Source organism: Rana temporaria, chromosome 3 (assembly GCF_905171775.1).
Source record: "Rana temporaria chromosome 3, aRanTem1.1, whole genome shotgun sequence".
In the NCBI taxonomy this organism is placed as follows: domain Eukaryota; kingdom Metazoa; phylum Chordata; class Amphibia; order Anura; family Ranidae; genus Rana; species Rana temporaria.
The window spans coordinates 169,276,304-169,295,730 of NC_053491.1; positions in this window are offsets into that span (position 1 = coordinate 169,276,304).

Sequence of the window (19,427 nt, forward strand, 5' to 3'; positions counted from 1 at the left end):
GACTGGTGTGGACTATATTACAAGAGTCTTGTGTGGTTTATAGTGTCCTGGATATGCTGGAACTTGTAGTCCTCCTTGCTGGTTATGTTCTCCAGTGGTGTGTCATGAAACAGTGGGGCAGATCCACAAAGGTATTACGCCGGTGTATCTCTTGATACGCCACGTAATTTCAAATTTTGCGCGTCGTATCTTTGTTTTGTATCCACAAAACAAGATAGGACGGCATCTCGTCTTAGTACGCCGTCGGATCTAAGCTGCAATTTTTCGGCGGCCGCTAGGTGGCGTTTCCGTCGAATTCCGCATTGAGTATGCAAATTAGCTAGCTACAGCGATCCACAAACGTACGTCCGGCCGACGCATTTTTTTACGTCGTTTGCTTTCGGCTTTTTACGCCGTATAGTTAAAGCTACTGTTATGAGGCGTACTCAATGTTAAGTATGGCCGTCCTTCCCGCGTAGAAATTTAAAATTTTTACGTTGTTTGCGTAAGTCGTTCGCGAATAGGGATTTGCGTAGAATGACGTCACCATCGGAAGCATTGGCTTGTTCCGGGTTAATTTCGAGCATGCGCACTGGGATACCCCCACGGACGGCGCATGCGCAGTTAAAAAAAACATTGTTTACGTCGGGTCACGACGTATTTACATAAAACATGCCCCCATTACATCCATTTGAATTCCATTACGCCGGCAAAGATACACTACGCCGCCATAACTTACGGCGCAGATTCGTTCTGGATTTGAAAAAAAATAAGTAAGTTACGGCGGCGTAGTGTATCTTAGATACGCTATGCCCGGCCAATAAATGCGACGCTGTACGAGGATCTGCCCCAGTATTTTTATTTATAGCTGAACATAAAGAGGATGGCAAAAGAGATCCAAATAGTCAAATTTTGTTTAATAAAATAATTGACAAAGTTAAAATCAGTAAGGCTTCATGTACGCTGCTGCTGGTAAACAGACGTTTAGGAGCAGTTGGGCATTTTCAGCTGCCCCTGAACTCCCCTCTATGTTATCTTATCAGCACATGTAAGCAGGGTCGTTTATAGTCGTTTCTAGGCAGTTGAGTTTAGAAGCATTTTTTTAGAAAGCAAAAAAAATGCTTTCAGAATGGATGTTCAGAGGCATTTTTGATTATTTGAAAAGAAGAAAAAAAAATGCCTCTAAACGCAAACGTTACTAAGTGTGGCAAAACTGAAATTTTTAAATGTTGGTTACTATCTGTCAAGTTAAATCATTCAGGAGAGGTTTTAAAACATCCCATGTACATTAAGCCTAACACTTACGTGTGCATGAAGAAATACAAGCAAAATGCCGAACCGGAAGTTCGCATCAGCGCGTGTCTCACTGGCCAGAAATTACGTCACCACCCATGGATTTTTGACTTGTTTCACTCCTCCCACAGGGCGTTATGAAAGGCTATGGTGGGTGGTGTGATGTACTTATTCTTATACTATAAATTCCTCCTTCTACATCCAATTTTTTTTTACTTCCCTACTCCTTTACTACTTAACACTTCCTGTTCCTGTGATGTAATTCCGCTTCCTCCCACAGTCAGCCATGGATGTAATTAGCTTCATCTCCCATGTAACTCCATACCCTCCATATTAACACACCCAAAATAATTTGCTAATCAAATATTTGTTATTGGTTGCATTATTCTTGTATATAAATCCGTATGATACAATCAAACTTTATTTTTAAACAATATGCAATATAAAATGAAAAATAAAATAAAATATATGAGCCACTTAGATTGTGCATATGGATATACTAGGCAATGTCTATTTAGGCATCTATCGCCATCTAGTGGCAAAAAAACTATATTACAAGCAAACTGTCCCTATATTCAGATGCACATTGAATGCGAGTGTCTTAAATATGTAAAAAATGCATTAATTAGTGCCTATTGGTTAAACATAAATCTAAATATATATGACTATACGGCCAGGATTAATCTATAGTTACAATGCATACATGGATAAGGTCCTATAAAGCTATGGTATAACTGTTAAGTTTCATACTGTTATGAAGACAAATATGAAAAATTTGAAATTAAGCAGTTTACATCCATTTCAACATTCAGTCCTCTAGGAGCCATAGTGGTTAACTGGTAAATCCACTTGGATTCTTTTGAGAGACGAATCTTGTCATATGTGATGCCCTCCAGTATTTTTCTATCTTGTCTATACCACATAATTTGAGTTGGCTTGGGTCCCTATTATGATGTGTTCTAAAATTACTGAATAGGCTATGTAGGAAAAAGCCTTTCTTTTTATTATTAACATGTTCCCTCAATCTGGTCTTTAGTTCCCTTGTTGTTCTACATACATATTGTAGTCCACAACTACATTATAAAAGGTATGTAACGTGTGTACTATTACATGTGATGCATTTCTTTATTGAATACTGTTGACCTGTGCTATTAGATTGAAAATGTGTGGTTTTCCTGTTAGGCATCTTCCACTATAGAAACCTTCCTTATCCAGGAAGGTATTTGCATTTTTTGGTGGATCTGGTAGATTTTTTACAAGTCTATTTCTCAGAGTAGGTGGTCACCTGTAGACAAATTTGGGCTGTTTAGGAAATATCTTAGCTAACATTTGTTTTTTCTGTAATTTAGGACAATTTCTTTTGTGGCTTTTTCTATTAGTTTATATTATCTATTACATTGCATTTTAAAAGTAAGGCCAATGTCTTCTTGTTCTCTTTATTTAGTTGCCAGTAACTCTTCCCTTTGCATGTTTCTGACCTGTTCTTTCACACTCCTTTTTCTTTTATATACGGTAGTTTCTTAAAGAATCTCTCAACTAACACTTCAAAGGGAGAAGTAGAAATTGGAGTTTTAATGTGCTAATTAATCAAATTGAAAACAAATTTAAAATATAAGTTTTATTTAACCACTTAAGCCCCGGACCAATATGCAGCCTAAAGACCCAAGGTGTTTTTACAGTTCGGGACTGCGTCGCTTTAACAGACAATTGCGCGGTCGTGCGACGTGGCTCCCAAACAAAATTGGCGTCCTTTTTTCCCCACAAATAGAGCTTTCTTTTGGTGGTATTTGATCACATCTGCGGTTTTTAGTTTTTGCGCTATAAACAAAAATAGAGCGACAATTTTGAAAAAAAAGCAATATTTTTTACTTTTTGCTGTAATAAATATCCCCCAAAAACATATATAAAAACATTTTTTTTCCTCAGTTTAGGCCGATACGTATTCTTCTACCTATTTTTAGTAAAAAAAATCGCAATAAGCGTTTATCGATTGGTTTGCGCAAAATTTATAGTGTTTACAAAATAGGGGATAGTTTTATTGCATTTTTATTTTTTATTTTTTTTTTACTACTAATGGCGGCGATCAGCAATTTTTTTCGTGACTGCGACATTATGGCGGACACTTCGGACAATTTTGACACATTTTTGGGACCATTGTCATTTTCACAGCAAAAAATGCATTTAAATTGCATTCTTTATTGTGAAAATGACAGTTGCAGTTTGGGAGTTAACCACAGGTGGCGCTGTAGGAGTTAGGGTGCACCTAGTATGTGTTTACAACTGTTTGGGGGTGTGGCTGTAGGAATGACGTCATCGATCGTGTCTTCCCTATAAAGGGAATGACGCGATCGATGCGCCGCCATAGTGAAGGACGGGGAAGTCGTGTTTACACACGGCTCTCCCCGTTCTTCAGCTCCGGGGAGCGATCGCGACGGAGCGGCTATAAACAAATAGCCGCGCCGTGGTCCCGGATCGCTCCCGAGCGGACCCGACCTCCGCATGTAGCGGGGGGGGTCCCGATCGGACCCCCCACCCGCTAATAGGCGAGGACGTACGTGTACGCCCATGTGCCTGTACGTGCCATATTGTGGACGTATATGTACATGCGGGGGTCGGGAACTGGTTAAACATCATATAAAATATTATATTAAAACCAACATGAGTAGATTCATACAGTCATTGTACAAAAGTTTGTCGACTCTACATGTTTTGCCACAATCATGGCTTCCTCAGGAGCTTTTGCGCAACTCTATGTACACTATCACTATATAAATGAACAACAATAATTGTATTGAATGAACAAAAATTAGGTTTAATATGCAAAGATACTGTACATAGGAATTTATGATACATATAAAGACCAAATATGGTCTAAGATTCTACCTATATACATTACACAAAATAATTTATATAGGTTGCCTGATGAAAGAACTCTCACTCCAAGGGAATAGCAAAACCTCCAGGCAGGCAGCCCAACAGAGTATCAGTGTGTCATAGAGAGGGTAAACACCTTAATTGAACCTGCAGGACCATATAATAATTTATACTTGGACATCATTTGTTGCCTGTTTGGTTTATTATACCTACACTGTTTAAGCAATCCGTCAAGGAAATAGGGGATTTCTGCAAATAATCCTGTCACTAATCAAGAGAGGAATACTTCAGAAATTATGTATAGCTTGATGGAAGAAAAAGCTGTTTGATCTAGAAAGCAATATATGGAACAGCCATAAGAATTTGTCTCTTGAAACGAGTTTAATATAGCCATGAAAACAAATGTTATATTCATCTTACCCCAATATAGACAATCCCTCGCTGTAAAACAGGGATTTCCTCTTTACTATATACACCACTGCGATACAGACAGGTAGGGATGAGCTTCAAGTTCGAGTCAAACTCATGTTCGACTCGAACATTGCCTGTTCGCCGAACAACGAAAAATTAGGGGTGTTCGCGGCAAATTCGAAAAGCCGTGGAACACCCTGTTAAAGTCTATGGGAGAAATCTAAAGTGCTAATTTTAAAGGCTAATATGCAATTTATTGTCCTAAAAAGTGTTTGGGGACCTGGGTCCTGTCCCAGGGGACATGTATCAATGCAAAAAAAAGTTTTAAAAATGGAAGTTTTTTAGGGAGCAGTGAATTTAATAATGCTAAAAGTGAAACAATAAAAGTGAAATATTACTTTAAATTTCGTACCTGGGGGGGGGTGTAAAGTTAGCATGTGAAATAGCGCATGTTTCCAGTACATAGAACTGTCCCTGCACAAAGTCATTTCTGAAAGGAAAAAAAAGTATTTTAAAACCAGACTTGCGGCTATAATGAATTGTCGGCTCTGGCAATTCAGAGCGAATTCATTCATAAAAAAAAAATTGCGTGGGGGTCCCCCCAAATTCCATTACCAGGCCCTTCAGGTCTGGAATGGATATTAAGGGGAACCCCGCCGTCAATTAAAAAAAAAAATTACGTGGCGTTCCCCCCAAATATCCATTCCAGACCCTTCAGGTCTGGTGTGGATTTTAAGGGGAACTCCACCCCAAATTTTAAAAAAAATGGCGTGGAGTTCCCCCAAAAATTCGCACCAGACCCCTTATCCGAGCACGTTAACCTGGCCGGCCGTAGAAAAAACTTTTTTGCATTGATACATGTCCCCTGGGGCAGGACCCATGTCCCCAAACACTTTTTAGGACAATAACTTGCATATTAGCCTTTAAAATTAGCACTTTAGATTTCAAATGTTCGAGTCCCATAGACTTTAACGGGGTTCTAAAGTTCACACGAACATTTGGTGTGTTCGCAAGTTCTGGTGCGAACCGAACAGGGGGGTGTTCGGCTCATCCCTACAGACAGGTCAAAAGACATCCAAATAAGCAGCTATTGCCTTAAAAAGGAAATAGTCCCCTATACACAATGGTACAATTACATTATTATCTATTGCCCTAAGCACACAGATTCAATTCCTAACTCAGTGCCATGAGTCAGCAGAAATCAGCATGAATTCATGAAGAATCATTTGCCAAACCAATCTATCAACCTTCTATGAGGAGGTAAATTGCCATCTAGATAAAGGAAGGCCCGTGGTGTATCTCGATTTTGCAAAAGCATTTGACACAGTTTCCCATAAATGTTTACTGTACAAAATAAGGTCCGTTGGCATAGACCATAGGGTGAGTACATGGATTGAAAACTGGCTACAAGGGCAATTTCAGAGGGTAGTGATAAATGGGGAATACTCGGAATGGTCAGGGGTGGGTAGTGGGGTCCCACAGGGTTCTGTGCTGGGACCAATTCTATTTAAGTTGTTCATAAACGACCTGGAGGATGGGGTAAACGGTTCAATATCTGTATTTGTGGATGATACTAAGCTAAGCAGGGCAATAACTTCTCCGCAGGATGTAAAAAACCTTGCAAGAAGATCTGAACAAATGAATGGGGTGGCAACTACATGGCAAATTAGGTTTAATGTAGAAAAATGTATGGGTGGCAAAAATATGAGTGCAATCTATACACTAGGGGGAGAACCTCTAAGGGAATCTAGGATTGAAAAGGACCTCGGGGTCCTAGTAGATGATAGGCTCAGCAATGTCATGCAATGCCAAGCTGCTGCTAACAATGCAAACAGAATATTGGCATGCATTAAAAAAGGGATTAACTCCAGGGATAAAGCAATAATTCTCCCACTCTACAAGACTCTGGTAGTATGCTGTCCAGTTCTGGGTACCTGTTCACAGGCAGGATGTACTAGAAATGGAGGGAGTACAAAGAAGGGCAACAAAGCTAATAAAGGGTCTGGAGGATATTAGTTATGAAGAAAGGTTGCGAGCACTGAACTTATTCTCTCTGGAGAAGAGACGCTTGAGAGGGGAAATTATTTCAATTTACAAACACTGTACTGATGACCCCACAAAAGGGATGGAACTTTTTTGTAGGAGGGAGTTTAACAAGACACATAGCCACTCATTAAAATTAGAAGAAAAGAGGTTTAACCGTAAAATACATAGAGGGTTCTTTACTGTAAGAGATGCAAGGATGTGGAATTCCCTTTCACAGGCAGTGGGGGGACATCGATAGTTTTAAAAAACGATTTGATAAGCATCCGAATGACCACAACATACAGGTAGTACTGACATATAATCACACACATAGGTTGGACTTGATGGACTTCTGTTTTTTTTCAACCTCACCTACTATGTAACTATGTAACTTACCTTAAGCATAAAAACAGTATCATGCCGTTATCAAACAGGGGGGACAGCTGCAGCAACATCACTGCCACACTGAGGGTCTTTTATATACTCCCTCTATCCCCATGGCGTCTGACGTCACCGACAAAATGCGGACGCGCAATGGTTGTCTCATCTCCTCCCCAAACATTTACAGCTGAGCCAAGAAGCGATCCTTGTGATAAACACGATCAGATCTGATGATAGTGGCGTTTCACGCAATGCGTGAAACCAACGCGGCCATCTTGAAAATTCCTCGTTCCAGTACCAGTGTTTAGATATATCTGACTGTTTTTCAAAATCTTGATGTCAGGTCACCTGTGGCCAGATGACAAGTGCACCTCGTTGGAGTCACGGGTGTACCACAAGGTAGTGAACCCTATTGCAGACTGCTGCGGATGAACCACAGAGTGGATATGGAGGAGAGGTTCACTGGGGCACAAACAGGGACCCTACAGGAAGCTTGAGCCCAAGATTACCCAGGGCGCGGAGTCTAAGATCTAGCTGGTATTCATTAGAGCCCCTAGTGGTGAGGATGGCCTTCACTGCAACTGTATCCAGGTCGCGGCCCCCGGAGTCCCCTAGGTCACGCTCCGTAGGGAGAGAGGGGAAGTAGCAACTCAGGACACAAGATATAGTGAGGGACAAGCCAAGGTCAGGGCAACATGCAGACGAGGATAACCAAGGGACAGGCCAAGGGTCAGGGTTACAGGCAAACAGGAGTATTTGGAGACAAGCCAAAATCAGCACACAGCGATTACGTAGCACACGGCAAGCAGGAACAAAATGCTAACAAACAACGTTGATCAGCAAAGCAGACATTCAGTGAACTGGTTAATATAGAGTTCCTGGGATGGCCTGGGGTGGAGCCATACAGGGAGGAGAGATGATAAAGGCAGCCAGATAATAGAGTCTGGCCTCTAATGAACACATGGAGAGAAAGGTAAGCTGCCAGACATACTACATATCCATGACACTTGACCTTGGTTACAATTTCTTTTTTACACATCATCTGTCCTTTAGAGATGACATTCAGCCATTTGGGGTGATGGCCGCTCTTGACTGGAAAGTAACCATTCCAGTTTCTTTCCTTGAAATGTGCGCATGTATATAAGATATTTCAATGCAAATAGATTTACAGGTGTAAATAATTCACCAATCTTTCACTGTAACTAGCTGAGAAAGTAATATCATACTTAATTAAGCCATTCATTCATTCATTCATTTTTCCAAGAAACTGTTTTAATGTTTCCTTAGATCCTTGCCATAATATGAACACATCATCAATATACCTCTTATACATTTTTAACTCTTTCCTGGGTTTATTGTAAATGTCTTCTGCCTCCCACTTGTTCATAAATATATTTACAACCGTGGGGACCCCATTGCAATTTCCTTTTTCTGTGCATTAAATTGTCTATCATGCCAGAAATAGTTACCCTTCATTGCTAATTCTTCCAGATCCGATAAGCCCCCCACCCGCAGGCATCCTGTTATGTACTGGAACGTACCTTGTAGCCAGAGCCTAGTGTGCAGGAGGAGGCCTCTCTTACAGCCCCGGCTCTGGAGCTGCCGGAGTTGGGACAGCAAGCTCGGGAGCACGGCGAGGTAGGAGTGCCTGGTGATGATAGCAGCTTGGCACGGTTGGTGGTCCTTCGGGACGGTGGTTGCAGGAGACAGCGTCTCTGGAGCTGGGACAGGCACTGGATAGCAGAAGCTGGTGAAGCAAGCCGGGTAAGCAGATAATCAGGTGGGTTAAGCAAGCGTAGTCAGATTCAGGCACAGGGTCTGGTAACGGTGGGCAGGAGAGCAGAGCGGAGTCAGAGCAAGCCAGGGGTCGGAGTGGAGAGGGTCGGATGGTCAGACGGAGCCGGGTCGGTTTGAGGTAACAGGTTACAACAGGTCACAGATCTCACTGATACAACGCTGGAGATCAGACAGCAAAGTGTCACTGCAGCTGCTAGCTTTTTAAAGGCTGAGTGGCGCCAATCGCGCATCAACGAGCACGCGCGCGTTCCCGCCGTCGTGCACGTGCGTGTGTAGTAGGCACATGCTCGCACATTTGGCGCGCATATGCGCGCATTTGGCACATATCCGCGTGAATGCGAGGCGCGCCTGCGCACATGAATAGGTGACTGGTTTTGATTCTGACCATTAGTATGTGTGCGCATGCGTGCACGCCGGAGCCTATTGGCAGGTCCCTGACACACCCACAACCACTGGGCAAGGGTTGTGGGGATGAGGCCCTTGTCCCCATCAACATGGGGGCATCCTCCCCATGTTGAGGACATGTGTCTTGGTATGGTTCAGGAAGGGGGGGCGCTATCTCTTACCCCCTCTTTTCTTGTGGCCTGCCAGGTTGCATGCTCTGATAAGGGTCTGGTATGGATTTTTGAGGGGAGCCCCACACCATTTAAAAAAATGGCACAGGGCTTCCCTTAATATCCATACCAGACCTGAAGGACCTGATATGAAGTTTGGGGTGGGGACCCCCACATTTTTTTTTACATTTTGGTTTAAATTACCTTTTTCCTTTAGAAATGTCATTTTGTGCAGGGACTTTTCTAAGCACGGGAAACATGCGCTACTTTACAGGCATACTATAGACACCCCCCCAGGTACGAAATTTAAAGGAATATTTCACTTTTATTGATTCACTTTAAGCATTATTAAAATCACTGCTTCATAAAAAACGTCCATTTTTAAAACTTTTTTTGCATTGATACATGTTCCCTGGGGCATAACTTGCATATTAGCCTTTAAATCTAGCACTTTTTATTTTTCATGTTCACGTTTTCGAACAATTTTTTTGCATGTTCTGCAGGGGGTGTTTGGCTCATCCTTAATCAGGAGAGTGGAAACACCCCAAAAAGACCACATTTAGGAATGCAAATACCTGAAGGTATCTTCTGCCACAAGTTTTTGAAAATGCGGAATACATTTTTTTTTGTTATATACAGAATTGTCAATTAACCATTTCAATACAAAGCACGTTTACCCCCTTCCTGCCCAGGGCAATTTTCAGCTTTCAGCACTCTCACATTTTAAGTGAGAATAAAGTGATAATGCAACACTGTACCCAAATCTTTTTTCTCATTTTGTTCACACAATTAGTGATTTATTTTGGTGGTTTAATCACCACTGGGTTTTGATTTTTTTGCTAATATTTAAAAAAAAACATGTTTTTCATTGTCTCTGTTATGAAATTTTGCAAATAAATAATTGTTTTTCATTAACCACTTGCTTACTGGGCACTTAAACCCCCTCCTGCCCTGACCAATTTTACGCTTTCAGCACTGATGGGCACCGATGGGCTGCATTGATGAGCATTGATGGGCACCGATATGGCGGCACTGGTGGGCACTGATAGGCAGCACTAATGGGCACTGAGAGGTGACACTGATAGGTGGTACTGATGGGTGGCAGTGATGGGCACTGATGGGTGGCAGTGATGGGCACTGATGGGTGGCAATAATGGGCACTGATCAGCACTGCTAGGTGACACTGATGAGGCACTGATGGCACCACTGGTGGGCATTGATAGGTGGCACTTTTGGGCATTGATATGTGGCACTGGTGGGCACTGTGGGCACTGGCAGGTGGCAATGGCAGGGGGTGCTTATTGGCACAGATGAGGCAGAATTGGCGTGAGGAGAAAAAAATGATTACCAAGCTTTTGTTTACATCACGTGATCAGCTGCCATTGGCTGACAGCTGATCACGTGGTAAGGGACTTGGATCGGTGACTCTGTGATCACAGCGCGTGCCGCACGTGCCCTGCATGGTGGGCGGGGAGCGCACGAAGGGGAAGGCGTCTATTGACGGCCTCCCGGCAATTAGGGTCCGCACTGTGGCCGTCATTTGGCTATAGCGCGGACACTTAATGGTTAATTTCGGCCAAACTGTATTCCGCTACACTCCTTTGGTGAAAACAACCCAGATCAGTATAGATCATTTCGTCTGTAGAAAAATTATAGAGTCCACAAACTATGGTATAAATCTGAAAATTGATCAATCCTGAGGGCCTATCTCATTTCTTGAGGCATACATGTCAGGACATTACAAATATGGTGGTGATCAGGGACACTGACTGCTGACAGTATGGAAAAAAAGTTAATATTTTTTATTTTCTAAAAAAAAAATGATTACATTTTTTTATTTATTTTTACAATTCTTTTTTTTTATACACACTGTGACCACAGCAATATCATGTTACCATAGTAACATTGTACTACTCTGGGGAAGTGATAAGGATTTTAGATTTTTTTTTACATTGTATGATTGCTTATAGCAGTAAATTGTATTACTTTAATTGCCGACCGATCACAGTACATATCCGTCACTACTTTCACATTAAATACTGTTGTTAAGGCAGCAGCTAGCTGTCATAACCCAGTATCATTTTGTTCTGTGAGCGATTCAGCATCTGATAATTGTAATCCCAGTGGCGGATTCACTGCAAGATCACTTTTAGAAGCGGAGGGAGAGTTGCCCTCCCTCCCACCACTTCTGGTCATTTCCATGTTTACCGGAGCTGTCGGTAAACCCAGAAGCGTTCTGATCTCTCTGATGGCTAGGCAGGAAGTCAAGTGAGGTCAAGATGGCCCCCACTAGGCTCAATGTCCTTGGAGGACTGGAGCGACCTTCAATGTCATTTCCGGTTCTAGTGTCAAACTTTTTTTTTCCTTAACCACTTCCATACCAGGCACTTACGCACCTTCCCGCCCAAGCCAATTTTCAGCTTTCAGCGCTGTAGCACTTTGGATGGCAATTGCGCGGTCATGCTACACTGTACCCAAACAAAATACACATGTGAGGTACAGCTGTGATCGTTAGAGCGAGAGCAATAATTCTAGTGCTGGATATCCTCTGTAACTCTAAACACATAACCTGTAAAAAAAAAAAAAAATCAAACTTTAGTGTTTTAGTTATTTTTAATTAATTAACCACTTCAATACAGGACACTTAAACCTGATTTATCTGCATAGGCTTTTTAATTAATCCATTTCCATGTACAGATTAATAACATTTTATATTAATTAATAATCTTTCAGCATCCGATATTTTCTTGGGGAGTATAGTGGATGCTGTTTAACTCAATACTGACATTGTCCATGTGGTGTCGTTTCACCCGTGAGGAAATGCTGCTGCCTTATGCACTGGGTTTATTCCCAGTAAACAGAGGCAGTTGAGAGTAGGGTTCATTTAGTCCCTTTATATATATGATTTAAAATCTTTGTATCTGTGCGCAATGTCATAATAGATAACAGATGCAGATTTTTTTGTTTTAAACCTTTGTTGATACGCCACCTATTGTTTCTCAACATGGATGTTTTGCCCTGTCTGCCGCGCCGGGAGCCATGTTGGAGCCCGTTCCGCCTATTACTGTGCATGTCCGGAAGGAAGTTTCGATTCAGAGCGAGGCTTGGCTTCATTTGTATTGGAGCCTAACTTGCACGATACTGCGCATGACCGGGAGGTGGTTGAGAACCAGAACGAGTTTGGTTTATTGATGTGGTTATAAATGGAGGTGACACAGCGCGCCGCCCGTGCCCCTGGAAGAAGTAAGATATTACGAAACGAACGTAGGGCGGAGCGGTGCGCTGTCGTCACCTCTGGCTTTAATTAGATCCCCCAGCAGGACGGGTGTCTGGAATTTGTGTACCGGCCGGCACACAAGATTAAAGGCATTATTTTTCTGCTATGTTGTAAGTGCACTACAACCGTTTTTTTAATACATTTTAATACTTTTAATGCGCTATGTGGAGCTGTCATTGTCTTTTTCATGTTGGGTACTCTTACTGGTGATTTGCAACTTTATGCTCGATAAGATCAACTGATTTAAAGATTGTGGTAGTCTGAGCTGCATTGTGGAGAGCGAGACTTCTAACTACACGTGCTTAATGATCCCCTGTCATAAGGGATCAAGGCAAGTCGGTTTTCCCAAAAAATTGCATTTGAAAGACTACCAAAATTCCATGTGACATAAAATATTGCATTGATTGCCATTTTATTCTCTAGGGTCTCTGCTGAACAAAAAAAACATATATACTGTGTATATATATATATATATATATATATATATATATATATATATATATATATATATATATATATATATATATATATATTGGAGGTTCTAAGTAATTTTCTAGCAAAAAATACTAATTTAAACTTGTAAAAAGTTCCAGAAAAGGCCTGGTCAGCAAGTGGATAAGAAAGCATTTTACTGAATGATATAGATTTATTTTTTTGTGATTCGCTGGGATTGGCCAGAGCGAATCACATGGTCTGTCTGTACCATGTGATCACATTGACCAATCACAGCTAGCTACACAATTGTACACAATGGATGGCACATCAGTCACATGCTACTGGCAGCGAGTCAGTACACTAATCAGTAAACGGCTGTCCAATGAGCACAGCCCGTGGCCCCACAGCCATGCAAATGGCACCTTCTGGGAGGACATCATATGACGCCCACTCCGAAGGAGGAAAGGCCCGTCAAGTCGTCAATCTGCTATAGGCGGGAAGGTGTTTTTTTTTCACTTCAGTCTAAACCATTAGCAGAGAGAAGGTAGCGAGGCTTGCCCGCCATTCATTTACCCGCCATGTCTCCTTCCTGGTTTTGCATCATATGTGGAAGTTTTTGTATGTGAATATTTATTTATTTATTTATTTTATTTTATTTATTTTTTTCAAAAGGAACAAGTATATATTTTGTTTGTTTTTACCGATTTTTAAACTTTTCTACCTCATTTATTATAACCCTTCTACCCCACCCCTTCCCTCCCCCCCACCCCTCCCCCTGGACCTCCAGTTGCCTTTCTAAATCTTCTGATCGTTCTTGTTTTTCTGTCTTATTACTTTATTATGTTATATCCGACCTTAAAAATATAAAAAGTCCTACACGGTCCTAAGCCCTAAGCACCCATTAGCTCCGCAAATGTCATGGAAAGTTTGAACTCTATCCACTTAGACCAGGTCTTTTCATATTCCTCTAAACCGTCTATATCCCCTAACCTTAAAAATTCAAAATTTTGGATGGAATTTATTTTATTGCACCATTCTTTAATGGATGGGCTTTCCCTATCTTGCCAGTGACTGGCGATCAGGCTTTTAGCAGCTGTTAGCATATGGGGTAATAGACTTTTCTGATATTGTTTCATAGGTAATTTAATCCTCTGATGCAAGCATCCCCAGGGATCGTCTGGAATCTCTATGTCCGTTATTTCGGTGATTAAATGTCTAATCCTTCTCCAATATATTTTAATTTTTGGGCATTGCCACCATATATGAGCCATATCTCCGATCTGTCTGCATCCACGCCAGCACAATTCAGAGGCTTCTTTTTTATATTTGTGAGCCTTGTCTGGGGTAATATACCACCGCATCAGACATTTGTAGTTTAATTCAATTATTTTACTATTTGCTGACGAGGTATGCGCTCTTCTCCATATTTGTTTTAATTCTAAAGTGCTCAGAGAGGATCCCAATTCCTCCTCCCACTTTTTGATATATGGTGGAATGTCCAATTGATCTACTTCTATTAGATTTTTATAGATTTTAGAGATGACTCCTTTCCCTGCTTCTCCTTGACTGATTCTCTCGAGGGGGCGTAGGTTTTCCGCAGATCTGCACGGCTGTGGGAGAGCCTCAAAAAAATGTTTTAACTGGCCATACCGCCATTCGTTTATCTCTAATACCTCCCCTCTGTCCTTTAATTCCTCATAGGTACTTAATCTATCTCGCGTCATGACATCCTTCAGCTGGGCATTTTTTTTTAATCCATTTCCCAGATATCTTCTCTAACCCCGGTGAAAAATATTTTGAGTCTTTTAATGGCATAAGTGGTGAATTGAAATCTCATTTCTCCCTCTTGTGAACTTTGTCCCACATTTTGATAGCGTGTCGTGTAATGCTATGTAATTGCTTACCTAACTCCCTATATTTATCTGGGATCCAGATGATACTCCCTAATAGGGCATTGCTCATCTGGTATTCCATACTTACCCACCTTTTTTGCTTAGTGTCCCTAATCCAGTCTATCACTCTTGTGAGTATTACTGCTTCATAATAACTTGTAATGTCTGGTGCTCCCCATCCCCCTTGTGTCTTATTTTTTTTTTAAAGTTGCCCAACTGATACAAGCTTTTTTACCCTGCCACACAAATTTTAATAAAATTGTTTGCAGAGTCTTAAAATACTTCTGGGGTAGAGCTATCGGTAACATCTGTATCTTATACATGATTTTAGGCAAGATTACCATCTTGAAAATATTCATCCCCCCCCCCCCCCAGGATATCTGACCTGCAGTAAGTCTACGCAGTCCTGTTTTGATATCTTCCAGCATAGGAATGAAATTTACTTTATAAATCCTCTCTTTTGAGATTGCTATTTTTACCCCTAAATATTTTATTTCCTTTTTCCCCCACACAAATGGGAACTCCTTTTGATAAATATTTTGGTCTTTCTTAGCTATATTAATACTTAGGGTTTCAGATTTTGTTGGATTCATTTTAAAATTAGAGAGCTCTCCGTATTGTTTCATTAGTTTTAGTAAATTTGGTAACGTTGTTCTCGGACATGTTAAGTAAAACAGAATGTCATCAGCGTAAGCCGCGAGTTTGTGTTCCTCCCGTCCGACTTCTATGCCCTTTATATCCGGATTCTTCCTTATTTTCCTTAAAAGTGGTTCTAAGGCTAGGACAAACAATAGGGGGGAAAGGGGCGGGAAGGTGTTAATAAGATATTTCTAACACACAGCATAGGCATACCTAGAACCACACCACAAAACACATTCTGCTGTTCCTTCTAAGTATTACAATGTCACATGTGTGAGACTTTTTCACAGCCTATACCTAATTTCCTGACTACCTTTCACATTTGTAAAGGCAATGGAGTGCCAGGACAGTAGGAACACTTATGAAATGACCACGTTTTGGAGATTTAAGACCCCAAGGTATTTTTTAAGAGCCATGGTGACTATTTTGAAGACTTTTTTGTTACAAGTTTTTGGAAGATGCAAAAAGAAAATGAAAAAACCTCCTCCCGAGTATGGAAATACAGCATGTGTGAGACTTTTTCAATGTTTGGACTGATCATGTAGCCGACATTATAGCTTCCGTATCACACCTATCAGGCTGCAGGCCGCAGGCAACACTGCACTGTTGCTAGCTGCATTGGTCTGGTAACACCACCCCCGACGTATTTTTTGAACGTCGACGTGCGTTATGACGTTTCGTATTCTCGGACGTCTTACGCAAAAAAAAATAAAAAATTGAAATTTGACGCGGGAACGACGGCCATACTTTAACATTGCTGTTCTAAATGTAAGCCATGAAAAAGCAGGCCTAAGTTTGCGACGGGAAAAACCGACTAGCGACGATGTAAGAGATTGCGAAGAATGCGCGTATCTTTGTGGATCGCCGTAATTAGCTAATTTGCATACCCAGCGCTGGAAAACTACGCAAACTCCACCCAGCGGCCGCCAGAAAATTACACCTAGGATCCGAAGGCGTACGAAGCCGTACGCCTGTCGGATCTTAGCCAAAAGCCGTTGTATCTTTTTTGTGAATTACAAATAAAGATACGACGCGGCAAATTTGAAAATGCGCCGGAGTATCAGTAGATACTCCGGCGTATTTCCTCTGTGAATCTGGCCCACTGTTGCTGGCTGCATTGGTTTGTAACACTGGGACTGGTGTGGTGGCAATCAGGAACACTGTTGCTGATTTACACTGGTCTGGCAACACTGGTCTGGCTCTCTCACCATTGATGGCGCAAAACTACTGCACTTCGCAGATTACTCAGTAGAAGTGATGACAAGACGCAAGGCTTTCTCAGCGATCTGCTCGACGCTATACAGCAATCAAGTTAAATTTACTCTTGCCTATCCGGCAGTCCTACACATCCAATCCCACACTGGAAAACATCATACTTTCACCTCCCCGGAGGAGGCGGAGCACTAAATCAACAATTCTTCTGGAATGGAAATGGAACACATCAATTCAGCTGATTCTTCTCCAAAATCCGCCTCACCTTCCTCCGCCTTACCTATTCACCATCACAGCCCAAATAAGCCATAAGCCTCCTTATAAGCGTAGTTGCTTTGCTCCCGGGATGACCACACTGGAGTTCGCTGAACAGCTGCCGGGACTTCTACACTACTGGAGGTACGCAGGAGATGGATATCGCTACCCCTTTGTCTTTTTTTCTCCCCCCCAGAACCCCCCTACTACACTAGGGGATACACCGTTTTTATGTTATTTGCTCTTATTTGTCACTTGCACAGTTGTACTATCACTATGGTTTCAAGCTGAATATATGTTTTGCTACCTCTTAAAGGAGTTGTAAAGGAACATTATTTTTTTGCTGAAATTACTGTTTACAGGGTATAGAGACATAATAGTTAACTGATTCCTTTTAAAAATGATTAAAAATAGATAAAAATCAACCATATACTGTACCTGTAGTTTCAGTTTCGTTTATGCATCTAGTTTCATGCTTCTGTGAAGTACAGAGACACAGAGTCAATAGAGGGCAGTGATGGTTTGTAAAACGAATATGATTGGTTCTGAGGGGTATAAGACACACAGTAATCAGACCTCCTTGATTAGTGCCACAGAGAGAAAGCTCCCATGACTTTTTTCATCAGGAAACAGACTGTTCAGAACAGAGAAGGATTACAGCAACATCATAGCAAAAATGAACAATGAGGACATGAACACAGGACTGCAGTACGGTAAAGGAAGCTATTTAGCTAAAAAAAAATCCCTTTAGTGACCCTTTAAGCTTACACTAGTGGATCAGCTTCTTGCTCCCTCTATAGGTTAAACCTTGAATCGCACTCTCGATCCTCTGGGCTTGTCTCGTGATCCAGCTTTAAGTGGGCCCCTTTCCCTCCTTCCTCTTTCTACCCTTCCCTGCTACCTTTCCCTCCCCCTCTCTTCTCCCCCTGAAGCCCCATCTTTACATCTAGGGGAGGAGCAAGCACTTGGCATGAGATCCACTTATACGTTTTTCCTCATGTGGAAAAAAGTGAAGTTAGCAGTATATGATGTGTGGCTTTTCCACCGGATTTATTGTTATTAGTTTTCAATGTTTTTCTCTTCCTATTCTTTCTGCTCTGAATATCTATTGACTGTATCTACCCGATCCGTAACTACAACCACAGGTGACATACAATATTTTGGTGAATCTCAGAAGGAAGGCAAAAAGTGCAACAGGAAGCTTAGTGTTCGGCCTCCGCCTAAATATTCTCCCTTACTCCACATATGGCCCCTCAGACCGATGGGAATCACCTAAAAATTGTATCCTGGAACGTTAAAGGGCTATATTCCCCAAACAAGCACATGTCCATCCTTAGACACTTGAAGCGTCTGTGGACGGATGTGGCACTCCTCCAAGAAACTCACCTATCTACAGACGATATGACCCGCCTTCATAAACTATGGGTAGATGAGGTCTACGGCTCCCCAGCAATAGGTCACAAAGCTGGAGTGGTTATATTGCTTCACAGAAATCTGAGACATACTATTCGAGATGTATGGACCGATTAGACTGGCCGCAAAATGACACTACATATGACGATAGGTATAAGATATTGCTATCACTAACATATATGCTCCTAACTCTCCTGACACTCTCTTTTTTCAAGAAATGGCATCCTGGATATTGAGTGTCCCCAAAGCTCTTCACTTATTAAGCAGTGACTTTAACTCTGTCATGTCCTTATTGGCTGACCGCACCAGTACTCAAACTTGTGTGCCACGTAAGGCCAAATCCCCAACTACTGACCAAACTCTCTTAGCCCAATCCATCGCTTCCATGCGATTTGTAGATTTATGGCGACTAATGCACCCAACGGACCGGGATTTTACTTTCTTTTCACCCCCTCACAATTCTTTTTCACAGATCGATTATTTCTTTGCCTTCTCAGCGCTACTATCTGCATTACATGACGTGGAAATCAGCGACGCGAGAATCTCAGACCACAGTTCAATAGCGATACCCTTAACAAATACCAAACCCTCATCTCCCTCACCCATATGGCACTTTCCTTCTTATCTGGTGGATAATGAGGATTTCCGTCATACGCTATATGCAGCATGGGCACAATATGCCTCTACAAACAGAGCACACATTACAGATCCAAACCTTTTTTGGGAAGCAGGTAAAGCATTTTTGAGGGGGAAAATGTATTCATACACCACCCAATTTAAGAAATACTCTCGGCAACAGTACATACAAGCTAGCGAGGCTCTGCGCTTAGCGCATGAATGTCTCACATTAAACCGCACACCCAATAACATACAAACCTGGCATCAGGCTAAACATAGTTTTGACATGTGGGCGGAACAGCAAGAGGCAGCTAAATCATCTTACTCTGCCTTACGTTTCCACAGGTTCCACAGGCCCAAGGCGACCTATCC